This window comes from Mustela nivalis, assembly GCF_964662115.1.
Source record: "Mustela nivalis genome assembly, chromosome: 13".
Classification (NCBI taxonomy): domain Eukaryota; kingdom Metazoa; phylum Chordata; class Mammalia; order Carnivora; family Mustelidae; genus Mustela; species Mustela nivalis.
In genome coordinates this window covers 19,118,667-19,128,296 of record NC_139032.1, presented here as the reverse complement: position 1 = coordinate 19,128,296, position 9,630 = coordinate 19,118,667, and the positions used below count along the sequence as shown (strand labels likewise).

General features: G+C 35.9%; 1 pseudogene across 1 annotated transcript; it reads right to left on the bottom strand.

Annotated features, from left to right (window-relative positions):
- Positions 1 to 3,762: 3,762 nt before the first annotated feature.
- Positions 3,763 to 5,089, bottom strand: LOC309846216 (eukaryotic translation initiation factor 4E pseudogene; annotated as a pseudogene). Its single transcript has one exon. The product of its transcript is annotated as a eukaryotic translation initiation factor 4E pseudogene (transcript).
- Between the last annotated feature and the right edge of the window lie 4,541 nt (positions 5,090 to 9,630).

Genomic DNA, 9,630 nt, shown 5'->3' with positions numbered 1-9,630 from the left:
ATGACCTGAGCTGAAGTCAGACATTTAACAGACTGAGCCACCCACGTGCCCCAAAGAAGGTACTAAATAGATCTTCCAACGATATGCCTTTTTCCCACTGGAAAGTGAAACAAAAAAAATGATGATTGATAATTCTAAAGTGAAGTTCTAAGAATTCCAGATTAAAAATTATTTTACCTTTTACTCTGTGCTATGGACCCTCATTCTGTCATGCACAAGAGAATTCTTGGAACATATACATAGTACAGAATTAAGACTATATAGCAAAGAGCTCTACTCTCTCCTCTTTGCCCTCTCTCCTTGTTCAGGGGACTTTACAACTCCTACATTCTACCCAAGTCTGTATATGCAATTGTGCTTGAGGATTTGAGTCCAGTCACATTCTGAACTCAGTTCCATGTCTGTAGACCCCATTTTATCTGGATCTATGATCTCAGGACCCCACCCACTAGAGTCAATTTATATTCTGAACCATCTAGATTTCTTTTCCTAAACAGCTTCTTAGGATGTCACTAGGGCCTAGGGGGACATTGCTGCCAGTCTAATGCTCTCAAGGGTGGGCAGGGCTCTAACATGTGAAGAATGACCAAAGAACCATTTGCCTAGGATAGTAAACAGGGCTTGGAGGTGCAGGTTAGGATATCCTCACAAGGGCATACATGGCTCTTCAGCATTTTAGTATAAATGTGTCTTTGACCCTTGCATACACCTGAATCACTGAGAATTTCAGAAAACCAAAGGTCTTCCCCCCACTTTTTTTTCAATATTTTCTCATTACTTATGGTCCAAAGGTCAGAAACATCACCTGGGAGCTTGTTTAAGAATACAGAAGCTGAGTTCCCACCACAGACCTATTTAACCAATAATCATTTTAGTAAGACTCCACCTAGGTGATTTATAGGCTTATTAAAATTAATTTCACCTTATTGTTCTTTCTTCACTTAGGTTTGCTGGCCCATTGTATGCTCAGGAGGGCAGGTTCTATGACCGCTTATTCACTTATCTTCAATGCTTAGAACTGTCTTACAGAATGCATTCTACTATGTTAAGTGACTTACTTATCAAATTAATGAAGGAGCTAGACATTAAGTGCATTTCAGGTTTATATAATGTCAATGCACTTACACTGACCCTCAACATTGGTCTGTTTGGGAATTTAATAATCAGCCATCTGAATGCCACAATGCCAACCCCAGCTTCATAAATAGACCAAAAAGCTGACCTTGACTATGCCAAAACCCTCTGAATAGTTTTCTGCATGGGATTTGTTAAGAAGAGGCAATCTTTAGTTTTTCCCCATACTACTCATCGTAAAATATGCCTACGAACACCCGCCAGTAATCATAACTGCTTTCTACACTAAGAACTTCAGTAGGATACTAATATATGAAAGCAAAATTCATCTGGAAATGGAAATTGTGTCTAAGCATTTTTCCCTGTAACGCTGCCAGTTTTATGTAGTTCTCTTATACTAAATGGGCAATGTAACTTCTTTTTTTAATATAATAGTGTTTCTCTTCCTGAGTTTCAAATAGTACTCTAGATGATAAGATGATTTGTTGCTCCATACTGGTGATACTCTATAATCAACTTATTACAAAGCTAATTATATGTTCCTTAACTCTCTAAGTTAGAATCTAGGAGGAGATGCTTAAGTCTTTAAAGTTCCTTTAAAAATCAGGCATACTCAGTCACACGTATTGGAAAATAAAGTAACAAACCTAAAGTATATCTCAGTTTGAGCCTATTTCATTAATTCACCAATTAATATACAAATTCATTCAATGAGTGTTAACCAAAATGATTTTATTTATAAAACACTGCACTAGTTAATGTGGAAGATACAAGATAAAATAAAATGAACCCTCCCCTCAGGGAGTCCCCAATATGTTTATCTATATAATTGTTCTAGAACAATTATAATTTCATTATAATTATAATGAAATTATATTTCATTATATATATAATTTCATTCTTTCTTAAAAATGATTAGCTATATCTAAGTTTCCTTACTTCACCCTTTCCTGATAATTCATGCATTCATTCATTCAAAAAATAATAATTCCTGGAGACACAAGGAATACAAAGATGCTGGGTGCACAGTGGCAAAAGAGACCAGCAGTATCGCTAACCTCATGGAACTTACAGTTTAGTGGAAAGAGACAGAAATGAAACCAGGGGTGCCTGGGTGGCTGAGTGGGCTAAGCCTCTGCCTTCAGCTCAGGTCATGATCTCAGGGTCCAGGGATCGAGTCCCACATCGGGCTCTCTGCTCAGCAGGGAGCCTGCTGCCCCCTCTCTCTCTCTGACTACTTATGATATTTCTCTGTCAAATAAATAAATTTTTAAAAATTTAAAAAAAGAAATGAAACTAATAAGACTGTCAATAAGATAACTGAAGGGAGTGATAAATTCTATCAAAATAATATCAAGACAATAGAAAGGAAAATGATTGAAAGATACAGGTTCTTTTGGGCAGGGCGACCAAACTTTATCAGATGAAGTGAAATTTAAGCAGAGGTATAAATAATAATAGGAAGCCAGCCATATATAAATCCAGAAGAAAGATGAGCCATGCAGAGGAAGCAGCAAGTATAAATACATTAAAGTGAAAACAAGCTTGGTACAAAAATGTTCAAAACCACACACCCAGGTAAACCAGTTTCACAGTGAAACATCCTATGGTGTTTAAATAAGAAACTGTTAAAATTTTATTTTAAAAATGTGAAAACATAAAAAGTCCCCCATTTATGTTACAAAGCTCTTACAATTTTTATTGCCAAACCTGACAAATGGAATATTAAAAACACCAAATTATAATCGAAAGGAGATGAAGAAAATTCCTACATAGTCTAATTATCACCTACTTGAATTACCAACCTACTTGAATCTGTATCTATAAACATCATATCACTTTCTCTACTGTTGTCATAAATGGATTGTCTCTGCCTCCAATGCCACCTGTTCTGCTTATATCAATCAGATCTATAATCTCTTACCTATTCACGGATTTAGTTTTATAAACTCTACCTTCTCTCATAAAACATCAATTTTACACTGTCTCCTGGATTATTCCCACCTGGGAATAAAAGTGCTGTTATATTTTCTATCTTTCAAAAATGTAAAAAACAAAAACCAAAAACCTCTTGACTGTAATCTTCTTTAGCTAACACTCGAACATTTTTGTTTCCATTTATGCAAAAATTCCTTAAGAGATTTTGCTATTGTTCTTACCATGTCAAATTCCTCTCCAATTCTTTCCTGGACTCACATTAATCAAGCTTTACATCCCTACTATTTCACCAAAAGGCCTCTTGTCAAGATTATGAATCATTCCCACATTGCCAAATCCAATGGCCAATTCTCTGTCCTCATCCTACTTGACTAGCAGGTAGAGTCTGACAAAGAAGATAACCCCCTTGCTCTTAGAACACAAATTTTTTTTTTTTAAAGACAATTCACTGTACACATTTTATTTACAGTTTTGTACACTGTCTTAATATGAATGGGACCGCTTTTCTACTTGAGCCATTTTTTAACCAAAGCAAAATAACCTAAGTAATACAAAGTGTTAAAATACAGCATAAAGATACAAAAACAGACATACTAATTCTAATTAGGAATGTAATTATGATGTTACATTTTTTATAATCCACAATTATGTTTAGGAAATCACACAAACATAGATCACTGATTTGAATGAAATGCATAAATTTGTAGCAAAGCTTTGTAGTTACAAAAAAACAAAAAAATTACCAAAGAATGCACAAAATTAATGTTTATTCCACCTTTGTGTCATATTCCTGGATCCTTCACCAATGTTACATGAGGAAAAAAACAAAAGCAAAACAAATGAAAAACTGAAATCAGAATCACTAATGTTATCAAGTAGGGAAACAAATAAATTAAAATCTAGCAGCCATCAGCAAGAGTACAGCAAAGACAATGCTGTAAAAAGAAACAAAGAAAATTGCTAGAAAACTGTATGCATCATACTCTTTCAAACCAGCAAAATATGCTCCTGCATACAATGGAACATAAACAAAATTTTTTTCCTGTAAGGTATAGAAATGCAAGTTCTTTTTTGAATATTGTGGATAGGTAAAATGTGTTTGTAATGGTAATTCTACTAAGCTATTACAGAGTGGGCCAGGAACACACTTATGGATTCTGGGGATGATGTGTACTGTAATTCTTTGATTGGGATAGTGGACACTCTAGCCAAAATTAAAAAAAAAAAAAATATGAACACAGAAGTACAAGACAAAGGCGAATGAGACTTCTCTTATATCTTAGCAACATTTAGATGGAAATCAAATTTAAATGCAGTCCACTCTGCTTTTGAAGAGGCTTTGGTTCAGCTCCCAAATCTCAATTGCTTGACGCAGTCTCCTATGAGAATACTCAGAAGGTGTCTTCTTAAACAACAAACCTATTTTTAGTGGTGGAGCCGCTCTTAGTAGCTGTGTCTGCATGGGACTGATAACCAATCACTATCTTTGGAGGAAGTCCTAACCTTTCCTTGTATACCCTCCCTATAAGTGTAACAGCCTCTCTGTTTTCACATTCAGTAGTCCATATTGCTATCTTATCACCTTTAGCTCTAACATTAACAACAGCTCCACATACATCATCACTGTAGTCATCAAAAGATTCTCCAATAAGGCACAGCAGTGTCTCTAGCCAAAAGCGATCCAGGTCACTTCGTCTCTGCTGCTTGTTCAATGTAATTAGCCATCGTCCTCCTCGTTTGTTTTTCTCATCTTCCCACATAGGCTCAATACCATCCTTAAAAAGTGAGTAGTCACAGCCAGGCATTAAATTACTAGACAACTGGATGTGGTTGTACAGAGCCCAAAAGTCTTCAACAGTATCAAACTTAGAGATCAGCCGAAGGTTTGCTTGCCAAGTTTTGCTTTTATCATTTTTAAAAAACCAGAGTGCCCATCTGTTCTGTAAAGGATGTTTAATATAGTGTTCTGGGTTAGCAACCTCCTGATTAGATTCTGTTTTCTCTTCTTCTGTAGGCGGGGGATTAGGAGTAGGGGTGGTTTCCGGTTCCACAGTCGCCATCTTAGATCGATCTTAGAACACAAATTTAACTGGCCTTCAGAATAGCGCTAACTCCTGGATCACTTCTAAATTCATCAGTCTCTCAGCCTCCTTTGCTGGCTCATATATAAAGTTTTACAGACTCTAAATTTTGAAGCATCCCAAGGCTCAATCCTTGCATCAGTTTCTTCCTCACTACACTCACTCTGAAGTGAATTCATCAAGTCTTACCACTTTAGATATTGCACACATCCTAACAACTCCCAACTTGTACGTCCAGGCCACTAAACTCTATATTGATAGATTAAATTCAACTGCATTTCAATCTCACAAGGGTCCCTAACTTGACATATTCAAATCAACGTCTTGCTTCTCCCCAGTTCAGTTCCCCTGAAGTCCATCTCACCTCAATATAAAGGGGACCTTCATCCTCGTAACTGAAAATGGGACTCTCAAATGATGTTTACTAACTGATTGGTGATAATACATAGGTGGAAAATGCCATCGAGTTTTATGTTTATTTTGTTTTGATTTTTATAACTTATTGAATTATACTATTTTTACAACTTTTCTTTTGGCTTTCTTGAGCTTGATAATCATGGTCTTCATACACATGCTAATTTTTACTTCCTCTTTTCTACTATCAGTACTCACTTACTCTGCCTTCCAAGTTATTACAATAAAACTTCCAGAATAAAACTTCCAAAACTTCTAAAATAACATCCTTGCCAACTTTCTCACTTTAAAGGGAATACCTTTAATCTAACATAACATCTGCTATTAAATATAATGTTGACTGTTAATTTAAGATAAACAATTTTTATAATATTGAGAAACAATATAATTAATATGATATGCTTAGTTTTCAAAGAATTTTACTAGGAACAGATGTTGAATTTTATTCAAGGGCATTGTTTTGATAAAGATCATATGGTCTTTTTATTTTGTATTAATGGTTAAAATTTTAATAATTGGTCTAACTTCTTCTTGGTCATTGCATATTTTCCTTATTTTAAAGACCTAAACAGATCCCACTTGGGAGTTTTTCACGCACATGATTCGATTGGTCTATGGGCCTTCTGTTCTCTTCATCAAGCTTGAATGTGATAATGTTAGCTTTATAGATTGAATACAGGATCATGCCATTTTCTACAAAGAGGAATAAAGCCTTTTTAGAATGTGTGTTGGGGGGTATGGGAATCTAATCCATAAAATCACCTGGTCTAAGGTGATTTAGACCAGGGGGAGTAATTACTGGTAACTTTTCTAAACTTTCATGGTTATTAGTCTGTTCCTCTTATTTACTTCTTGTTGAGATAGTTTGGTTCACCTTGTATTTTCCTTAAAATTCTCCATTTTATCAAGACTTACCAATACAAGCTTTTTTTTTTTTTTTTTTTTTAAGATTTTATTTATTTATTTGTCAGAGAGAGTGAACACAGGCAGACAGAGTGGCAGCAGAGGCAGAGAGAGAGGGAGAAGCAGGCTTCCTGCCAAGCTAGGAGCCCGATGTGGGACTCGATCCCAGGACACTGGGATCATGACCTGAGCCGAAGGCAGCCGCTTAACCAACTGAGCCACCCAGGCATCCCATTACCAATACAAGCTTTAAAAGATATCTTCTCACAAACATTTCAATATCTTTCCTACATCTGGCTCTATCCTCTGTCCACTTCATTACAGTTTTGTTTCCTTTTTCCCTTCAGTAAACCCTTCATGAAATTGACTATTTTATTAACATTTCGATTATTTATCAATCTCTTGTTCTTTTGGTCCTAAATCATTAACTTCTACTTTGAGTTTTATTAATTCATTCCTTATACTTTTCAGGGTTTTAAATTTTTTGCAGCTTATTGCATCTGAATGTTTTATTTTCTCTTGTTTTATAATAAAAGGATTCCAGACTATGGATTTCCCTCTAAGTACAGCTTAGGTTGAAGTGTGGTTATTATTTTTTTTATTGTATGCAATTATAGTTTTGATGTCATTTTGTTAAAAGAATTATTCTGGGGAGTAATTTTTTTTATTTCTAAATGACTGATTTTTGTTGTTGTGTTTGTTCTTTTCATTTGTGATTTTCCAGAGTAGATCAAACAATTACATGCTATTATAGTTATGACTCCATATAAATAGGCTTGATTTTCACCTGGGAGTAATTGAGAAAACCACTGAAGGGTTTAAACTTTGGACAGAACCAATCACATTTTATTATAGAAAAATCTTTCCAATTCCCATGTGAAGAAGGCAGTACAGAAGAGCAGGATTAGCTACAAAAAGATTTGTTAAGGATATATGGGGTAATCCAGGCAAGACATGATGGTAGCCTGAAATAAAGGACAGTGGATATGGAGAAACATGGATGCAGTTATGAAATATTTTAGATGCAGGTTCAGCCAACTGGTGGTTGACTGAATGTGGTTATGAAGGAAAGGGAAACATAAGAGATGGCACTGAAGATTCTGGTTTGAGCAAGAAGGTGACTGTTGTCATTCATGGAGATCAAGGGGAAAAGTGGAGGACTAGAGGTGAAAGAAAGTAGTAGTCTGTACATGTAAAGTGTCTAGTACCTATAAATTTCTAAGTTTAAATAATGAGTAGGCAGTAGAAAATACAAGTTTGAATGAAGAGAAAGAGGAAAGATCTGGAGATTAGGGGGTCCTCATTATACACCTGATATTAGAAGTCAATGAAGAGTGAGATTAGAATAGCCTATAAAAGAATATTGATTTCCAGAAAAGTATCTTTCTTCTTTCCTTAAAAGAAAATAATCATTTAAAAACATAAATATCTTTAGCATAATTTGCAATTTTGTTCACTGCATTTTCAAATGGGGTCATTTTGTATATATCTCTTTTCATCTTACGTTGTTTTCCTAATAAATATCTGGTAAAAATATTGATCCTTCAAAATCAACTGGCTCTAGTTCATTCTTTTTAATTCCTGCATGATATTCCATAGGGCCAAGAATAATAATGTATGGAACCATATTTTTTAGTTGAGCATTTCCTTTGTATTCCATTTCATACCATGACTAATGATACTATAATAAACATTTTTGAAAATAAGTCCTTATATATTAACCATTGAGTGTGGTATACTAGCAATATGACATACTGGAAATATAATTCTAGCCTTTTTCTGTCAGCTTTACATTATGCTTAAGCAAGCACCAACACCTTCCCTGGTATGAGCCCAGTACTATGAGTCAGGCTTTGTACCTGTGCCTCTAGGAAGTGAATGACATGACATTTCATTCCTCGCTCACAGTGGGAGAGAGGGCAATGGATTAGCCCAACCTCTGCTTGACTGAGAGGCAGCTCCAGCTGCCATACTACACAAAATACTATAACCTGTGTGGTGTAAACAACAGAAATTTATTTTCTCGCAGTTGTGGAAGATGGAATTTCCAAGATCAAGGGTTCAGTTTCTGGTAAGAGCTCCCCCTTCCTGGTCTGCAGATGGTTACCTTCTTGCTGGGTGCTCACAGAACCTTTTCTCAGTGTGTGTGCATATAAAGAGAAAGAGAAACCCTTAATACCGTTATGACTTCACCTAACCCTAATTACCTCCCAAAGATCCCCAAATACCATCACATTGGAGGTTAGGACTTCAACATAAGAATCTGGGGGAAACACTAACATCTAGTCCCTAACAAGGGCTGAGTGCAAACCTTCGGTTTCAGCAGGATTGATTGCCCTATGGACATGGCTATGGATAATTACCATAGAACTTTTCAGGAAACCATCTCTTTTTCTGAGAGGCCAGGCCATAGAGGAGCAGGATAATCCTTAAACTTTAATATCTTCTGATAGTTTTCTTATAATTTCTTCTTCTTTCCTCCTTCTCCTCCCCCTCTCTTTTTCCCCCCCTCTCCCCCCCTCTCCTGTGCCCCCACTTCTCTCTTCCCATCCCTCTTCTCCCCTTCTCTCATTTTGAAAACTCAAATTGTTGGTAGTTAAAACATTACAACTGCTTTGGGAAAAGCTTTAGCAGCTTCTTAAAAAGTTAAACATGGACCACACAAGCTGGTATCTGCATATGACAAGTGAACACACACATTCACAAAACATGTCTACATGGATGTTTAGAGCAGCATCATTCATGGTAGCACGAAACTGGAAACAATCCAGATGACCACCCAACAGAGAATGGATAATTAAAATGTGGTATATGCATATGATAAAAAACTATGTAGCAATAAAAAAATGAACTACTGACACACACAACACAGATAAGCCTCAAAAACATTATGCCATAAAAACATAAAATGCCACATACTTATGATTTCATCATGTGAAATTATAAAAAAAGCAAATTCATAGACTCAAAGCAGATCAGTGGTTGTCTGACACCCAGAGTATCACTCAGTCACCCAGCGGCTGACTGCAAAGGGCACAAAAGCACCCACCAATTCTTGGCAACAGCACGAGTTTCTCAAGGCTGCTATGTAACAAATAACCAGAAATTTAAAGTTTTTTTTTTTTTTTAAAGATGGGGGGAGCACAAATGTATTCTCTTAGAGTTCTAAGAGGCCACAAGTCTAAAATGTGACTTACAGAGCTAACACCAAGCAGGGCCC